This window comes from Periplaneta americana, chromosome 4 (assembly GCF_040183065.1).
Source record: "Periplaneta americana isolate PAMFEO1 chromosome 4, P.americana_PAMFEO1_priV1, whole genome shotgun sequence".
NCBI classification, from domain to species: Eukaryota; Metazoa; Arthropoda; class Insecta; order Blattodea; family Blattidae; genus Periplaneta; species Periplaneta americana.
In genome coordinates, this window is record NC_091120.1 from 183,807,345 (window position 1) to 183,828,010 (window position 20,666).

General features: G+C 34.1%; 1 protein-coding gene and 1 non-coding gene across 2 annotated transcripts in view; both read right to left on the reverse strand.

Annotated features, from left to right (window-relative positions):
* LOC138698980 (glutathione S-transferase-like) overlaps nucleotides 1-652 on the reverse strand; it is a 37,423-nt gene extending 36,771 nt beyond the window's left edge. The window contains exon 1 of the mRNA XM_069825167.1: nucleotides 516-652. The gene's annotated coding sequence lies outside the window, so the exon portion shown is untranslated. The remainder of the gene's footprint in view (nucleotides 1-515) is intronic.
* A 3,800-nt stretch (nucleotides 653-4,452) lies between these two features.
* On the reverse strand, nucleotides 4,453-4,525 carry TRNAM-CAU (transfer RNA methionine (anticodon CAU)). The gene has a single exon. It is a non-coding gene; the product is annotated as a tRNA-Met (tRNA).
* Nucleotides 4,526-20,666: the final 16,141 nt, after the last annotated feature.

The following is a 20,666-nucleotide window of genomic DNA, read 5'->3' on the forward strand; positions in this document are numbered from 1 at the left end:
AATGAGATAAATGAGTTTTAAAATTAAAATACTATGCCATCTAAGGCGGTGTAATGAAATGAAAACAAATGACTACGTCTATAAGGGGCCTTGGACAACAACAATCGAAAGCTGTGAAACATAGCCTACAGAGAATGTTTCTGTGTTTGTCTGAAGTAATATCGAAAGCTATTTAACCGATTTGTATAATTAATTATTATTTCACCATTGGAAAGTGTAGTTTCTCTAGATGGACATAATGCTATAATGTTATTACAGTAACTTCTGAGTGCTCTCTGGACCAAAATGATCGCATTTTAATTATTTAAATACAATTTAAATTAAGTAACATATTAAACGATTTATCCTTCTATCAAACACGAATGTTCTCTGGATCAAACATCCTATTTTAATTATGTAATTACTTTATATTTATTTCTAACAGGTGCAGCGGAGCGCACGGGTACGGCTAGTTATAAGTAAGGAACTAAAATGCACAGTATATGCGATGTGTTTGACAGTCTTAAAGTACTTACAAATTTCCAACTGTTTCTGCACAATGCCTACCAGTGCTACCTCACACCGTCACACGATGAATGCGACATGGGCGACTGTGTTACTATTAAAAAGCTTCTAGATAAGAACGCTGGAGAGATTATTAAACACTTGACGGGAAATGTATTACACCATCATATGCAATGTGATTTGTCATCCTACCGCATTGAATGAACACTCTGTGTACGTTTGGTACAGCCTGTTAATAATGAAACTAGTTATTATGAGATCAGGCATAAAGAAGTGTATTTTTACGATACCTTATTGTAATTAAACAATTGACAATATTATGAAATGTACCTATTACACAATTATCATACATAATGCAATTTGCCACCTTATTGCTACGTTTGAACCCTTCATGTGCATTCGGTATTTATTCTTTTATTTATTTATTATCTACTAGCCGTACCCGTGTGCTCCGCTGCACCCGTTAGAAATAAATATAAAGTAATTACATAATTAAAATAGGACGTTTGATCCAGGGAACATTCGTGTTTGATAGAAAGATAAATCTTGAATATATTACTTAATTTAAATTGTATTTAAATAATTAAAATGCGATCATTTTGGTCCAGAGAGCAATCATTTGGTGCAATGACAATTCCTTTAGCATGTTTCTTAATATTGTTATTACATGCAACCATAGTTTAATGAAGATTGACATATCATTTAGTAATTAATTAGCTTCCGATATTACTTCATACAAACACAGAAACATTCTCTGTAGGCTATGTTTAATAGCTTTCGATTGTTGTTGTCCAAGGCCCCTTATAGACGAAGTCACTTGTTTTTATTTCATTACAGTGCCTTAGATGGCGTTATCTTAATTTTAAACCCCATTTATCTAATTAAATATCAGTCCTATCAAAATTTTGTATAGAGTAAAACTTATCGGAAATCATTTTTAAAGAAACTTTTGTTATGTAACATTTTTCAAGAAAATTAATAATAAGGGAGATATTTCGATTTATTTAATTCAATCCCCCTTATAACCCCCCTTTTAAATCAGGTATTTTGAATGCTATACGTCCTAAAATGTAAGGTACAACGAACTTAATTTATATTACAATTTTCATATAAATCGATTCAGCCATTATCGCGTGAAAAGGTAACAAACATCCAGACAGACATACAAACAAAAATTAAAAAAAAAGCGACTTTCGGTTTCAGGATGGTTAATTATACATGTTAACACCAATTATTTTTGGAAACTCGAAAATTACCAGAAACATTTTGGCTACAGATTTATTATTAGTATAGATTTGCCTATTTATTTATTTGTTCATTCATTCAGTTATAAATATTTATATTTTGCCCAGAAATTTTTAGGGCAAACTACCCCTTGCAATCAATTCGGTCAACCTATTATTATATATATATATATATATATATATATATATATATATATATATATATATATATATATAATTTATTTCAAGAAATAGTCTGCCCAGGCATCCTGGGTTGCCAAAAACACAGAATAACACACATATAAGAATAGTAATGATTACAGTAAGATAGATGAGCCAAATTTAAATGTGAACTAGGAGCTTAAGTTTAAGAAATAATAAATTTGTACATATATTTGTAACAATCACACACTAACGAATAGAAAAGGGGGGGGGTATTATGATATTCCGTATAAATGATTTTTCAGAATTGCCACAGACCCTTTAATGGTTGAAGTAATTATTTTTGGAATGATGTCATGGATTCCAAATGTTTTGATAGTGTTTACAGTTGATCGTGGGATGGTGCCCCTCGCTCCGATCATTAAACCATGTACTTCCCAGGTGCCTTCCATCTGATATTATTATTATTATTATTATTATTATTATTATTATTATTATTATTATTATTATTATTATTATCATTAAGTTATACATAATGTTTTGCAGTTTTTATTTGTTCCCTTTACTAATATTACAGATTACTGGTTCGTCACACGCACGCACACACAGATTGTAAGCTTAATGTTGACAATTTATTGTTTATTACTGCAAAAAAATATGCCTAAACCTTAAGTTTCAAATACTGTTTTTTGACTTGTATGTATAGTTTACGTTTTGAGCAAGTTGTATGCAGAATTGCCAGACTCTCTCATCAGGAATCCAGGACAAGTGACGATAATGCGTACTTTAACGTGACTACATATTTGAATTAATTCAATTTGTAATACAACTGATTTTATTCGTTTTATGTATTTTAAGTAATTATACAGGGCCTAAACTTAAAATTTTGTTACATTTTTGCTTACTTACTTACTTACAAATGACTTTTAAGGAATCCGAAGGTTCATTGTCGTCCTCACATAAGCCCCCATCAGTCCCTATCCTGTGCAAGATTAATCCACTCTCTATCATCATATCCCATCTCCCTCAAATGCATTTTAATAATATCCTCTCATCTATGTCTCAGCCTCCCCAAAGATCTTTTTCCCTCCGGTCTCCCAATTAACATTCTATATGCACTTCTGGATTCGCCCATACGTGCTACATGTCCTGCCCATCTCAAACGTCTGGATTTAATGTTCCTAATTATGTCGTGTGAAGAAAACAATGCATGCAGTTCTGCGTTGTGTAACTTTCTCCATTCTCCTGTAACTTCATCCCTCTTAGCCTCAAATATTTTCCTAAGAACCTTATTCTCAAATATCCTTAATCTCTGTTCCTCTCTCAAAGTGAGAGTCCAAGTTTCACAACCATACAGAACAATCAGTAATATAATTGTTTTATAAATTCTAACTTTCAGATTTTTTGACAGCAGACTAGATGACAAAAGCTTCTCAACCGAATAATAACACGCATTTCCCATATTTATTCTGTGTTTAATTTCCTTCTGAGTGTCATTTATTTTTGTTACTGTTGCTCCAAGATATTTGAATTTTTCAACCTCTTTGAAGGATAAATCTCCAATTTTTATATTTCCATTTCGTACAATATTCGTCACGAGACATAATCATATACCGGTACTTTGTATTTTCGGGATTTACTTCCAAACCTATCGCTTTACTTGATTCAAGTAAAATTTCCGTGTTTTCCCTAATCGTTTGTGGATTTTCTCCTAACATATTCACTTCATCCGCATAGACAAGAAGCTGATGTAACCCATTCAATTCCAAACCCTGTCTGTTATCCTGAACTTTCCTAATGGCATATTCTAGAGCGAAGTTAAATTTTGCTAGATTATGAAATTTCCTTTGAATTATTGACAAAGTCTGGAAAACTAATGCCATATTACAGTCAGATCTATACAAAAAAAAAATGCATGCTACAGTGTTTAAATCCTATCAATAATAAATCAACTTCCAAATAGAGTAAAGAATAACCTAATACATTAGTATTATCATTTTCATTTTAATATAATGGCAACAACATTGAACATAGGTTTGACAGGGTCTTGAAAAAATTAATAAGGAATTTTAAAACTAATTTTATAGAAATGAGCCAAAAATTATATTTTTTCCAATCTTTTTCACATTCCGGGACAAATATAATGCAACCCAAGACACAGACCACTCCATTAAAACCCAGAAAAATTCTTGGAAATTCAGAACGTCTGGCAAGCCTGGTTTTATGGAATAACATAATAAACGGATAAACTCTGTGGTTCTAAGGCTAAAAGTGATACATCAATTTTTGGCGAAAATGAGATTTTGCGAGATGTTGTGCAACCTGATGCTATCTTTATTGTGGCAAAAGATAACATGCATATCTCTGTTATTTTTCTCTCTTACCAGTTGTTATGAAACATGATTAGGCCTACTATCACTTTATACGACATTCAAATTTTAAATGCTCACTCCTGAAAAACACCAAAACAATGACATCGCATTTTGCCTTGGAGCCACAGAATTTACATGTGTGAGAGTAAAACTATATCAATTAACAATTAATATTTGAGGAGAAAAATTCGCTCCGGCACCGGGGATCGAACCCGGGTCCTTGGTACTATGTACCAAGCGCTCTGACCACTGAGCTACGCCGAATTCAATCCACAGCACCGGACCGAACCTTCCTCCTTCAGTGTTTCCCTTTGTGGCCTGACTCCAAGTTAGGCATATATGTTGACGTATATATCCAATGTCAACTGCCATTATACTAGGAGCGCACTCAGCTGAGTGACTTGTTTGGCCGGGATTCCGCAGTTAAGTGCACAGTAATCTGTACAGACATATGCACTGCAGCTATGAGATCCCTGGCGCCGGAGCGAATTTTTCTCCTCAAATATTAATTGTCAATAATACAGATATTATTCTGTAGGACAAATTAATAAATCTACAGGGTGTTTCAAAAATACGGGGCATAATTTCAGGTATGTTTTTCCCACATGTAGACAATCAAAATAGTTCATTACATGTGTCCGGAAATGCTTTATTTCCGAGTTATGGCCTTCACAACATTGAAATTCACCGGAATGTTTTCCTTTCCGCAGGTCATTGCCGTCAAAGGAGACATTAAGAGGGCACTCTGACAGTTCGTTCCGAGGCGAAGGTTACATTCAGTGTTGTGCAGGCGTTAGACTGTGCGACATGTATTCAAATCAAGAGCTGGCAGAGATACACTTCATGTACGGTAAGGCGGACGGCAATGCTGCGCTGGCTCGTCGTTTATACTAGGAGAGGTACCCACAGCGACAATGTCCAGATCGGAAGACATTTGTACGTCTCCATTAGGCCTACCGTCTGTGCGAGTATGGAAAATCTAACTCTCCTGGTTTGGGAAGGGGACGACCAAGATCTACAACTCCAGAAGTACAGGAGGAGATTCTGGAGGCTGTGAACATGACTCCTTCTATCAGCACATGAAGGGTAGCGTTGCAAGTCAATGTTCCTCATACGACTGTCTGGAGACTGTTGAAAGAGTATCAATTGTATCCTTATCATTTGCAACGTGTACAGGCCCTGTCACCAGCAGATTACCCTGCACGAGTTAGGTTCTGTCAGTGGTTCTTGCAGCAGTGTGGTGTAAATCCGAACTTTCCTGCCTTAGTATTATTTACAGATGAAGCACAGTTCACACGAGATGGCATAACAAATTTCCACAATCAGCATGTATGGGCGTATGAAAACCCACGTGCAACTGTTCCATCTCATCACCAGGTGCGGTTCTCCCTCAACATGTGGGCCGGTATCATTGGTGATCGATTAGTTGGACCCCATGTACTTGTAAACAGACTTACGGAGCAGGCGTACACAAACTTCCTGGAAAAGACCATATCTCATGTTTTAGAAGACACTCCACTGATCAATCGTCAACACATTCACTTCTTGCATGATGGCGCTCCTGTACACTTCAGTCGTACGGCTCGCCGGTACTTGGATCGAAGGTTTCCTGATGGATGGATAGGTAGAGGTGGCCCAATTGCTTGGCCTCCACGTTCACCTGATCTGAACCCTCTCGATTTCTACTTGTGGGGCCATTTAAAATCATTGGTTTATTCGTCTCCGGTGCCTGATTTGGAATCCCTTCGGAATCGAATTGTGGCATGTTCTGAGGACATACGCAATACTCCTGGAGTTTGGAATCGTGTTCGCAGGTCAATGAGACATTGATGTGAGGTCTGTATTCAAGCAGGAGGTGGACATTTTGAACATCTTCTGTAATGACAACGACCTGCGGAAAGAAAAACATTCCAGTGAATTTCAATGTTGTGAAGGCCATAACTCGGAAATGAAGCATTTCCGGACACATGTTGTAATGAACTATTTTGATTGTCTACATGTGGGAAATACATACCTGAAATTATGCCCCGTATTTTTGAAACACACTGTATAATATATCAATTAAACTATACAATCTTGGTTATGAAGCTATGGAAGTTCAGTTAATCAGACTGAAGTCGGATAATGGTTTACCCCAGATTTTTATCTTACAAATTCAACACTGTGGCAGCTGGGTAGTTAAACTGATTATGAACTGGAGGGTCTAGGTTTCGACCCTGGATGGTGGTGGGAATTTTCCAGAATGGCTCTGGGGTCCACTCAGCCTCCTGCCAAATTCAGTACAGGGTTTTTTCGGAGGTAAAAGGTACCGTAGTTGAAGTGTGATGTTGACCACACCATCTCATTCCAATGCAGAGATCACGAATGCATGGAGTTCTCCCATATGCTAAGGTTATCAGACATCCCAATTTCTCGAGGACAGTCCCCGAATTTATACTTTTGTCCCTGAACATCAGATACATTAACAGTTTTTATATCATAACGTTAAGATTTTGTAATAAAGAATTGGTGACAAACGTAACTGTTAATAGTTCATACATTTTTTTCTCTAATAGATGGTGAGAAAAATTTGCTTGTAGTTTTTTTTCTTTTAATGCATACAATGCATTGCTTCATTTCTAATTCCGATTTAAATAAAGAGTTTTAAATTCAGAAACAGAATTTGTTTGTAGTGGCAGTAGAATACAGGGTAGATAACCAATGGAAGCTATTACGCATGCTAAACAAGATGAGTTTTATATAGTGTAACCTTTGTGGGTATAATGTGAAAAATGTCAGATCAGAAAGTTATAAAACCTAATGTGTTACAAGTGTTATGTATGTATGTATGTATGTATTTATTAACACTACAATTGGGTATACACCCGGTGGCAGTGATATATAATATACAATAATTACAATTACATGAAATAAAATAAAATAAACCTAAATGAAATAAAATAAAATAAACGTAAATCTATAAATAATAGATGCAATAAACCTATAATTAAAAACTATTCCATAGTAACGCCTACGATAAGCAAAAGCAAATCTAACTTATATGTACTTCTATTTCACCCAACTATTACCAATTTAAATAATTACATATCACCTTAATTAATTACATACCAACCTAATTACATATCATCTTAATTAATTACATATCACCTTAATTTATTTACATATCAACTAAATTACATATCATCTTAATTAGTTACATATCGACTTAATTATTTTACATATCAACTTAATTATTACATATCAACTTAATTATTACATATCATCTTAATTAATTACATATCACCTTAATTTATTTACATATCAACTAAATTACATATCATCTTAATTAGTTACATATCGACTTAATTATTTTACATATCAACTTAATTATTACATATCAACTTAATTATTACATATCAACTTAATTAATTATATATAAATTCAAATAAGTACATGACACAACTTAAATAATTACACTGCACCTCCAATTACATTTTCAGTCTAATTTTCTCAACCTTTCCTTAAATGTATTGATTTTAAGAGGACCACCCTGAAAGATTGCCGCAAGTAAGCTGTTCCAGTCTACTATTGTGCAGTTAACAAAAGAAAATTTTATGTTTTGTTGAATTAAAGATTATTTTTTTAAGCATCGAAATTATGAACATAAAGCCTTATACCAAATTTCCTTCACCATTATCAGTGGCAGAAGAACCTTTACCGAATACATGACAACAAAAAGTCAACTAGATACTTATAAACTTAATTCAATATTAACACGTGAAAGTAATCACCATATATTGTATTCCTAAGTGATATAGCGTTGAAAGTTGTGTAATAAAGATGTATAACACAAATATATAAAAGCACTGTGGTCAGTCATAGTGGTTCTATATTGTTGAACTATTTAAAAAAGTGTTGTTCAAACAAGAATAAAATAGCAATTGCACTACAAGGAGGTACTTTTGCGTTCCATACATCACCATCAGAGTTTAAAGTTCATGGACTGTACACCTGGCCTAGTGAAGAAGTTCTATTAACCAAAGTTCACGTTCCCAGGATAAAAGTAGAAACAATCAGTTTTCTCAACTATGAACATGATGTGGACATCAAGATTAAGTTTCAAACAGTCCAATCCATGTTCATTGTAATCACAAACTTTCCCACGACATATCAGGAATTTGCAACAAAGGTTGCTTCCAGACTAGACATATCAGTACCAGTACTGAAAACATTCGCTCATCAGAAAAATGTGTGATTTTATGTCAGAATAGCTGTTATACTTTTGTATTTCAATCTTGTAGTAATTTAATTTAATTTTTATTTATTTATTTATTTATTTCAAATATTAATGTGCAAAACAACAGCACAAGGCCAATTACAGTTTAGCACAAAATAAAAAAAATAAAACAAGACAGAACAAATGATTATGAATGAATGACAGAAAATGGCAGTGAGATGAAATACAATAAATATAATGGTCAACATTAACCATTCACCAAATGCAACAAACTAAATGGCAATATCTAACAAATAATAAAAGATATTAAATAACAAGTAAGGAATATCATGCATAAGTAAAATCAAATCAGATCTTGCAAATTGGCACTTTTAATACATCTGGCTATTGGAGAAAGGGATTTAAATAATTTAGTGAAAAAAATTCTTTGACCACGAAAACCTTTCACGGGAATTCTAAGATAGGTGTTATGTATAAAAGAATCACAATCAATTACACCATTAATAGCATTATTAAAGAAAGTGTAATCAATATCCTGACGTCTCGAATACAGACTGGTACAGTTAAAATATTTACTAGACAGTTCATAATTTAAAGAAGAGGAGTTGGGTACGAATCTGAACGCACAAAGAGAAATGAATTTTCTTTGGATATTTTCTAGTTTAGCTGAATCAGTAGACGTAATAGAGTTCCACGCAACAGATGCATATTCTAATTTAGACCTTACTAAAGCATAATATAATGTAAGTAGTGTATCAGGAGAGGAAAAGGAATAAGTAATAGACCTAATGAGACCAAGCATTCTTAGTGAATGATTAAATAAGTGATTAACATGGTCATGAAAGTACAATTTAGAATCAAGATATATACCGAGATCCTTTATACAGTCCTTCCTGATTATGGCGGCATTCGATAGCGAATAGTTGAACTTCAATGTAGTTGTCTTCCTAGAGAAAGAGATAACGCATGTTTTAGAAATATTAATTTTCATACCGTTATAATCAGACCAACGTTGAATGGCATGTATATCATTTTGAAGTAAATGACAATCAGCAAGACTATTAATTTTTCTAAATATTTTTAAATCATCGGCAAAGAGAAGATAATGGGAACAGATGGGCTTACAAATGTCATCGATAAAAAGCAGGAATAATAACGGACCTAGGGTGGAGCCCTGTGGAACACCACAAAGAATAGTGAAAGGATCAGAGAGAGAGTTTCCCAACCGAACACGAGATTGTCTGTTGGTTAAATAGTTTTCAAACTAGCTAAGATAATTAATGGAAAGTCCAAACTGATCTAATTTACTTATTAAGATTTGATGAGGAACAACATCAAATGCTTTACTGAAATCAAAATAAATGGCATCAATTTGGCCTTGGGATTCAACTGTAGGCATAATAAGATTGAGATAATTGACCAAATTCGTTGTTGTAGATTTATTTTTAATAAAGCCATGTTGAGCAGGATTTAAATTAGATTTAATATAAAATGAAACATGTTTGTGAATAATTTTTTCAAAAATTTTTGAAAAGTTATTAAGTATTGAAATAGGTCTGTAATTATTAACAGAATGTTTATTGCCATTCTTAAATATCGGAATGACAGACGCTTCCTTCCATAAAGAAGGATAAATACCCGTTCTAAGGCTAAGATTAAAAATAAAAGTTAATAGAGGAATAAGAATCTGAGAACAACCTTTAATAATGAAATTAGGTATGCCATCAGTTCCCATGGATTTATTGGGCTTAAGCCTCCTAATGACATTCAAGACATCTTCACACACAATAACCGGTAAACATAAGCAGTCAGTAGTGATAGAATCATTAACAAATATATGATTGAGCTTTTTTTGTACCGATTTAAATTGATCAGCAAAAGCATTTGCGATCTCAGTTTGATCAGTGATGTGCTCCCCATCAATAATTAACTCAGTAGGCAAGGATTTTGATTTACGAAATGATTCTACATACTTCCAAAATTTCTTAGGCTCATTTTTCAAATTTCTATCAATAGATTGGAGCCAGAGTAATTTATCAGAATTTATCTTATTTTTTACTTGTTTTCTAAGGGAAGAAAATATAAGATAATGATAATCAGATTTTGATTTTTTAAAATTCTTGTGAGCTTTATTTTTTTTCTTTATGAGTAAACGAAGTGAGTTTGAAAACCACTTAGGATAAGTAGATTTTTTTACTCGTGATAAAGGTACAGCATCGGCAATCGCGTCATTTATTGTATGAGTTAATGAAACTACGGCTTCATTGACATCAGTAGACTCGTAAAGACTAGTCCAATCATGATTAAAAAGAGTTGTGTATAATTTCATATAATCACCCTGAGAGAAATTAAAATAAGAATGATTAGAAGAATATAAAGGAAGAGATAAATTGACTTCAAGATTAACACAAATAGAAGGATGATAATTGTCTTGACGAACAAGAGAATGATTAGCTAGGTAAACAGAACTATTAATAACATTGGTAAAAACAAGGTCAAGAAGATTTTTATTATTCAAAGTAAAATTAATCTGATTTAAAACAAGAAGGCAAGAAGAAGAAAATAGATCAAGAGACTTAATTTTTGCGTAATAATGGATGTTAGGAAGACTACAACCAGATGCCCAGTCAATACCAGGAGAATTAAAATCACCGAGAATAAGTATTCTAAAATTATGTGAATCAAGATTATTCTCAAGAAAAGTAAGATAATTTCTTAAATTTTTGGGATCCGTGTCAGGAGAGAAATAGTGATTACCAATTAATAAATTACTACCATCAGAAATTTTTATTTCAATCCAGACACATTCATTAATTTTTTCTAGGTCATATCTCCTGCATATAATGGGAATCTGATTGCTTATCGCAATTAAGACGCCTCCACCTTTACATTTATTAGTGTCATCACGCACTCTGTCAGCACGAAACACAGTATACGAATGAGGAAATAGATTGCTACTAAAAACAGAATCAGATAACCATGTTTCTGTGAGACAGATGATTGCATCATTATTGGATACTATATTTTGAAAAATTTCATCTACTTTAGTGTTAAGTCCTCGTACATTTTGGTAATAAATCTCAAGGTGATTATAAGAACTACACATGACAATAGAAGAACATAACTAGGAGGAAGTGCCCTGAGTATCATTGGAAACCACTGGCGTAGCAAAATCAAAATGCTGTTCGGGCTTAAGCTTCCCGTAGAACGGTGCAATTAAGCAGCCCTCAGGCCAAACATTCGGATTATTAATAGCTTCAAAATCTCTTTCCTCCACTAATATGTGGAAAGAAGAATATGTTTGAAATTTTGTTTTTAGTTTTGTAACCTTTAGGAAATTGATATTTATTTGATTCGCCAGAGTCGATTGTTGGGTCAGAGAATCCTTAATATTACTTATGTTGACATTAGGACCAAATCTCGATACAAACAGAGATTTGGTTTTCGCTCGTTCGGGGGCCATCTCAATACCTGTGGCATTGCGCGTCCCAACCCTAGGTTCGCGTTTCCGCCTTTTGTGAGTGACAACTTGAAATCCGTCAGGTAAGGAATCAACGATCTCAGTAACAGCCGGACTCGAAACTGTACTTACAGCAGGAACATGATCCACAGCTCTGCTCGCAACAATAATAATAATAATAATAATAATAATAATAATAATAATAATAATAACAAAGGGGAAAGGAACTGTTCATCCTACTTCATTATCTCCTGGCCAAGTTGCCTCATAAATGGTGCCATGTTGGTATCACTTCTGAGTTTCAGACCTGTCTTCGGACAGTGGACTAAACAATAATAATAATAATAATAATAATAATAATAATAATAATAATAATAATAATAATAGCAATAACAATAGCAGCAGATATAATAACAATGAGCATCTGATCGTGAAACCAGGTGACCCGGGTTGGAATTCCAATTGGGACAAGTTACCTGGTTGAGGTTTTTTCCAGAATTTTCCCTCAACCCAATACGAGCAATTGCTGGGTAGACGCCGGACCCCGAACTCATTTCACTGGCATTATCACCTTCATTCCAGATGCTAAATAACCTGAGATGTTGATACAGAGTCATAAAACAACCCACTAAGAACAACAATGGTAACAGTAATGTAGTGATCATACTGTGAAGCTGACAGGTGTCCTCGGATTTCAGGTAAAAATTCCGGTAACCTTATCATATGCGCCTTGATGACATGTAAAGGGGATAAAACAATTTTAGCATTGTTGATTAATAAAGTTTCTTTTCCAAGCAGGCAAGGTACAAAAATAATAAGCTAACAGAACTTATTCGTTGGAAATGGAATTCGAAATCAAATACAATACAATTCATGCTTTTAATCTTCTAAGAAAATCATTAACACAAATCAATCAATCTTCTTAATGTATCCAGCTGTTTGCTGACAACATAAAGTCCACTATAGTCCACTGTAGTCTATTCAGTTGTTGTTTTTCACGAGAATCGAGGGATATTTTGATCGGTGTTCATTATAGATGCCTGTTGCTAGTAGCCAGAGTTGGGGTGTAGTCAATATATACTGCAGGGCTGTGTCTTCTGCAACTGGTACTGAAGATTTTAATTTACTTCTTTTGTGGTTTATGGATGGACAGTATAGAAGGTTGTGTTCCAGATCTTCATCATGATTATTACACCACAGACAAGTAGGATTATCAAAAATGTGAAATCGGTGTAGGTACAATTGAGTGACAATATGACCTGTTCTGGCTCTTGTTAAAAATGTTTGAACATGTCTGGGCAAGTTTTTATACATTTCCAGGTCATTTGGTTTCTTTTCTACAGACTGTAAAATTTTTCCTTTGCCAGAAGAGAGCCAATTGTTGATCCATAGATTTGTAAAATGAGACTTTACTGAAACAAAAGCAATGGATAGAGATATCACTTGAAGAGGTCTTGGTTGCAAATACGTTGCCTGTTTTGCAATATTATTGACTTTCTCGTTTCCAGGTATACCATAATGACAATGACTAGGTATCCATTGAAATGTTATTTCGTTTTGGAGTTCTTTTAGTTTACTTAGTTGTTTCTGAATTGGAATAATTCTATCTCCATATAGGTTTGGTACATATTTAATTATATTAAATATAGCCCCCTTGGAGTCGGTAAGTATGCAAATAGATTTTTCAGAAATTTGAGTAACACACTGAAGAGCAGCATCAATAGCTAGTAATTCAGTGTCAAGACTGGAGGAGGATGAACATGGTATGAAATAACTTTCTTGATATTTTGGAATATAATACCCTGCTCCTGATGTCCCATTATTAGGATTTAGAGATCCATCTGTATAAATTTGAAGGTGATCCTTATATGTACTGCAGGGTACTCGTGGGTACTCACCTTGTCGTGGTGAGAGGGCTTAAACTTGTTGTTTAAGCTAACAAGTAAAAAAGAGGTACCCACATAAGCTGTATTACCACCAACGCAGTCCCACTATATTTTTCACTGTTTATATTCATGGAGTCCCTCAGTGTAAAATTCTCTGGAGGTAAAATAGTCCCTCATTAACACAAATGTTGTAATAGAAATGTAAGGTACGTAATCGTATGTAAGCTGTTTACAGAATGACGTGTATTTGTATATCTGCATTGGAATATCAATAGATAAGATAGGATGAGAAAGAGAAACACGTAACACTCATATTAACTTGACGTTCAGGCAGAATGAGGACATGACATATGCACTCTATGAAGGGGCACGGAAGGACGATTATATAAATATATCATTCACTGGTGATAGAAATACAAACAAGTAAGTTCATATCTAATCAGTTCACAATTTGCTGAATCATGAATTCAGAAGAAAGATATCTGGGCTATCATGTTAAAAATAGAGACCGAATTTGCACATACAGTGAAACTTCTCAATAGCAAACACCTCCTCAGAATCAAAAAAGTCTGATACTGTATTGAAAAGTGTCTATTGGGGGGGGGGGGAAACAAAATGAAAAGAAAACATTTTGACATGCTTTTATTTTGAATTTTTTTGTAATTACGATGATTTTGAATACAAAATTTTTGTACTGTAATACTTATACAGGGACATCATTTTATTTTTACTTCAATTTTTATTGTACCTGAGTTTTGGAATGTACTTCACTCCCACCCCTTCTACTAATGAAGTTCAACCGTCCTCCACACAGATCCAAGACCGAATATACAGTCATAGTAGCCTTACCGTCACAGTATGTTCCAAAAATATGTTCGCATTTTTCAATGACGAAAGAGCTTTCAATATTGCATCATTTTCGCACAGGTACTGTCGTCCATTTGCCTACGTCGCATTCCGGTTTTCCCCACCAGCTTCTATTCGCCTCTCTGTAAAGGCTAGTGGCTGGGCTGTCTTAGCTCTTTTCTGAGAACATTAATTTCTGTTAGGAATTGGACATCTATGTAATATTATACCCATACAACTGTTTAAAATAACTTAAATAAAAGGGCCTCGTTAAGTAATTAACTGTCACGTGATTTCCTTCCTTTCTACGATCTTGCGACATAACCACTTGGACGGACAGTAGATAGCATGTCTGAGTAATTTTATCTTTTCGGATTGAGCAGAAGTGAAGATTGAATTTACAGTACGTAAGGTACTCTTTTACAGAGTAGGTACAGAATTATTTCAACATGAGTTACTAGTACAAAGGACGAAACTGGTAATTGGAATTACACACATTAGAACTTAAGCCTGTATTGAAATGAACCGCCACCATTTTAAAAAATGTGTTTAAATATCCATATTATGATTATTTTTCAATTTAACTTCATTCTCTATAGTGTATGCTAATGTGCTATAAACAGTATAATATACACTGTATAATGAATACGTCCGTATGGACAGCTCAGTTCGTGAGTAACAACACTCATTGTTAATACTGTACTGTATTCTGATTAAACAAAAACCTAATGAAAATTATCAAACTCAAAAGCGTGATATTTCCTAGTTTACGTAAATGGATAAACTACTTTTCTTCCCTCCTATATCTAGTAAAGTGATTTATTTGTATATTACGCCATGGAACTCGTCATGGAAGGGGGTAGCAACCGTTGATCCAAAGGTATAGCCAGGTTAATATCAGAAATGTTAGTAAAAATAAAATGATGTCCCTGTATTAAAAAGTATTTAATAATTTATAATATTTTATTGTATGAAAATATAAAAATTATATTCTAATTTAACAAGTACCATATTTAACTTCAGTTCTGTATTTAAAATTTTAAAGAAATCTGAATGAATGTGTCATATTTCCTTGTCGCTTTCTGAATTGTATTTTCTAGGCACATTGGTATATTCCAAGTGAGTTTAAATCCTTGGACATCAACTTAGTATTTAGCCATTAGGTCAACGTAGGTTATCAGCTGGATCAGCTTGGTTGCAATCACAGACGTGGCAGCACCTGGCATGATGCGACAGGTGAAGGTACAAAAGTAAATTGATGGGAGATGCTCTGTAACTGACTATTCTGTCGCCAGAGTAGAGGTTTGCAATAACTGAAGTTATGAGTCACACAAGAGACATGTTATCCTAAGGATCTAAAGACCCATTCACAATGAAAATGTTAATGTTAATAAGAGGAGATAAACATTACAGTAACAATAGCAGCTGAGTCATCATTCACAATGGAAACTTTACATTAGTGTAAGGCCATGAAATATATCAGCAAACAGATGACGACAAACATTCACTGATCTTACCGAGAAAGCAAATCTTGGGTTTTCAAACTTTTGTATTCACGTTTTCGTTCAATTCTAATGTTAATGTTTACAAAAATCATTGTGAATTGTAATATTATATAACCCAACTGTAAGCTTTGGTATTCACATTGCGTTTGCATTTACTTTTCATTGTGAATAGCTATTCAGTCTTAAAAAAGAGTAGGATTATCAGATGACTGGTGATGTTTAGTGCATCTTGTAACTGCTATTGAGAAATTTTTCAGTAAAAAATAATCTACATAGGCTGTCCGTGAACGTCTATGTCTGCTATTGAAAAGGTATTTTTCTGAAAGAGTGCTTGTAATTCTGCAGTGGAATTCCAAAGTGTCCATTACTGAGAAGTAGGCCTATTTGCTACTGAGAAGTGTTCGCTAAGATAAGTTACACTGTATAACAATATAAATGCAAATCTGTTGTGCGATAGCCCATGAAGGGCCAAGGCCAACCAGTAGGATAGTAACATGTGGCCGACATGATAATTCCACCAACCGTTGTAACTATCTTGAGAAATTATAATTATGTTAATGTTATGTTTTATTTAACGACGCTTGCAACTGCAGGGGTTATATCAGCGTCGCCAGATGTGCCAGACTTTTGTCCCGCAGGAGTTCTTTTACATGCCAATAAATCTACTGACACGAGCCTGTCGCATTTAAGCACACTTAAATACCATTGACCTGGCCCGAGATCGAACCCGCAACCTTGGGCATAGAAGGCCAGCGCTATACCAACTCGCCAATCAGGTCGACTTATAATTATGTGGTGCGGCTACAACAAGAAAGATTGGCTCATCTAGCAACTATGTGGGACCCCTATGAAGGGAAGAGGGCATGAGGCAGACCGAGAAAGAGATGGGCAGACGCAAGCGGGGTCACACATTGGTCTCACACTGCCTGCGACTTGGCAACATGGAAAGTGCTGGGACATGAACTGAGAAGAAGGAACAATTAATAAAAGTGTAATGTTTAAGTGTAAAATTAATGAAATAGGCAAAGAAGCGAGGATCAAAAGTGTGGAAAGTGAAGTGCACTGTGTAAACTAAAGCAAAAACAATGCATGTGCAAAAAACTTAAACCGGACACAGACTGCCCCAAAAGTCAAAGAGCAAACTATGTAGTAATCAAGCTTACGTGGAGTAGCTCACCACAGGACTAAAACCATGAGCTTCCCCCCTCCCTCTAGCATGAGGCCCTAGCCCGTAATGGGATCCATCAGGCTTATTTTATTTTATTTATTATATAAACTAGCCGTATCTGTGCGCTCCGCTGCACCCGTTAGAAATAAATATAAAGTAATTACATAATTAAAATAGGACATTTGATCCAGGCAACATTCGTGTTTGATAGAAGGATAAATCGTTTAATATGTTACTTAATTTAAATTGCATCCAAATAATTAAAATGTGATCATTTTGGTCCAGAGACCACTCATTGGTGCAATGACAATTCCTTTAACATGTTTCTAATTTTTATTACATGTAACCATAGTTTAATGAACATTGACATCATTTAGATTTAATGTGTATACTTTATTTTACTTGTTATAGGTTTCCATTGAATTATGGTAATAACTTAATTTTAACCCTTGTTTTCTACGTATTCAGTAAATGGCGTTTGGCCCACTATGGTTCTGAACCCTTCAAATAACTTAAATTATATTATATAATATTACATTACATATATTATATTATATTATATCAGAAGTTACTGTAATAACATTATAGCATTATGTCCATCTAGAGAAACTACACTTTCCAATGGTGAAATAATAATTAATTATACAAATCGGTTAATTTAGCTTCTGCTATTACTTCATACAAACACAGAAACATTCTCTGTAGGCTATCTTTCATAGCTTTCGATTGTTGTTGTCCAAGGCCCCTTATAGACGAAGTCATTTGTTTTTTATTTCATTATATGGTCTTAGATGGCAGTTATTTTAATTTTAAAACTAATTTATCTCATTAAATATTAGTCCTATCAAAATTTTTCAAGGAATAAAACTTATCGCAAATTATTTTTAAAGAAACTTTTGTTATGTAACATTTTTCACAAAAATCAATAATAAGCGAGATATTTCGATTCAAGGCCCCCTTATAACCCCCCTTTTAAAAAATGTATTTTGAATGCCATATAGCCTAAAATCTAAGTTACAACCAACATAATTTATATTCCAATTTTCATCGAAATCCGTTCGTCTATTATTGCATGAAAAGGTAACAAACATACAGACAGACATACAAACAAAAATTTCAAAAAAGCTATTTTCGGTTTCAGGGTGGTTAATTATATATGTTAGGACCAATTATTTTTGGAAAATCGAAAATTACCAGAAAAATTTCGGCTACAGATTTATTATTAGTATTGATATATACATAATTAATAATTCATTTCCCTTAAACATGGTGGTCTAGGAATATAATTTCCTGCTCATTTAATTACAGTATTTACGCGTGTATAAGGCGCACCCGAGTTTTAAGACAATAAGTATGGAAAAAAATTGATGTGGTTTATTGTCACTCAACCATTTGGTCCTAATGGCTCTTCACATTATGATTATGTCAATAGTATTTGTATAATACTCATGACTAATAAAATCTAATCTAATCTAAAATATTCAGGCTGGCATTCCTGTTCTTACATTATTTACATCATTTATAAACTTAGTGGCTGACTCATGCACTTCAACAGTGTCTTTCCATGTCCATTCATTTCACATTATCACTTCATCTATTTCGTAATTTAATCATGTCACTATTTAACGTTCTAAATCTATCTTAGTCTAATTCCCCAATCCCTAACTTCATTTACTGTTTAATTCACTCTCTACTTACCCTACATATATTATTCATTATCATTTCTACCTCTTCCTTAGTTTACTCATATGACACAAAATATTTTTCGTATCAAAGATGATCTCATGAGTTTTAAACTAATGTAATGTAATTTAAATATGATCCATGGTGTCAGACATCCCATAAAGAGCCAACGCTGATCAGCTAACTGCTGTTATCACATCCACGTGGTGAATGATCATCCAACCAGTATGGGGGTAACTTGTGGTCATCACGATGATCCCCTTCCTACCCAGCTATTATAGCTGGTTTTCAAAACCGGATTTTGCTAGCTAGCTAAGTTCTCAAATTCATAATGATGCTGTGTGGGCACCCATCCCATACACTGACCGAAATTTCATGAGAAAATTCCTTCTTCATGAGGACTCGAAGCAGCATTCATTCCTTAAGGGGATGCGCTACTGAAAAATGACAGTTTTTGAAGAAATGTCATGTTTTTTAATTTTACTCTTCATATGCTAAATTCCAATGCTCTATTACCACAACCTGTGTTTCAGCTATAATATGCACTATAAAAAACATAGAAAAATCTTGTTTTAGATTCCAAAAAACGGTTTCCAAAAATAAACGTGTTATTTTCAAATTCTATTTTTAAAAGAGTTATTTCTTGACTTAGGTCATTGAAATTTTCCTGATTAATTCATAATCATGATCATAATATGTTAAAATTTCAATACATTATCTCTTAAAATGTAGAAATTATAAAATTCAGTAGCACATCCCCTTAATGCTATTGCAAGTGCAGGAGAGTTTTAAATTATAACAATAAAATTATGAATAGAGAGAACATGCACTTACCTTACTTATTTCAACTGAAATGAGAAAGGAAAAAAAATGTTTTAAATCGTGATATTTTTTACAAAAACTGCCATAGCCCAAAATTTCACTTTTAAAATAGTAACTATTGTGTGAAGGTTCCTTTTCACGTCCATCTTCTGAACTGAACGTCCACTGCCAAGAAATTAATCATTTAACTTCAATGTAATTCAAGTTTAATTAAAAATATTCAAAGACAATATTGGAAACTTTCTCCAAACAGACTATTCGACTATGGTTCTATTTTATAAAAGATGGTTCAATTATTTTCAGATGAGAAGCAGTATTTCAGAGCTCACTCTCCTGCATCAATCACTGGATATAAGAGAGTCCAGGAAGTGGATAAAGAGAAATTAATATCTTGTGGTGCCATGTTGGAAGACCTAGTCGCGTTGGAGAGTTCGCGCGTCTTGGGAGAAAGGAGGTGCATGGGGAGAGGAGACGCGAGCTTCAGCGCAGAGAGAGGAGGAAGGAAACCGAGGTCTATTTTTTACAGTTGTATTAGGTATTTATTTTACCGTTCTGCAAGCTTATGAATACATAGAAGCACCATTCACTATCGCTGATTCAGTTTACTTTCTTTATTGCAACAGGCGGAAGAAAATAAACGTCTGGAGACCAATTGTTGTAGAAACTTCAGATGCGGTACATTCGAGAATGTGTGATCTAATAAATAAAAGGGGCAAGTGAGCCGCAAAGAAGTGTCAGTTTAGTTTGGTCAGTCAGTTTGTGAATCAGCAGCCAGCGAGTAAGGAAGCCAGCCTTCGAGACTGGGGTTCGACGTGTAGT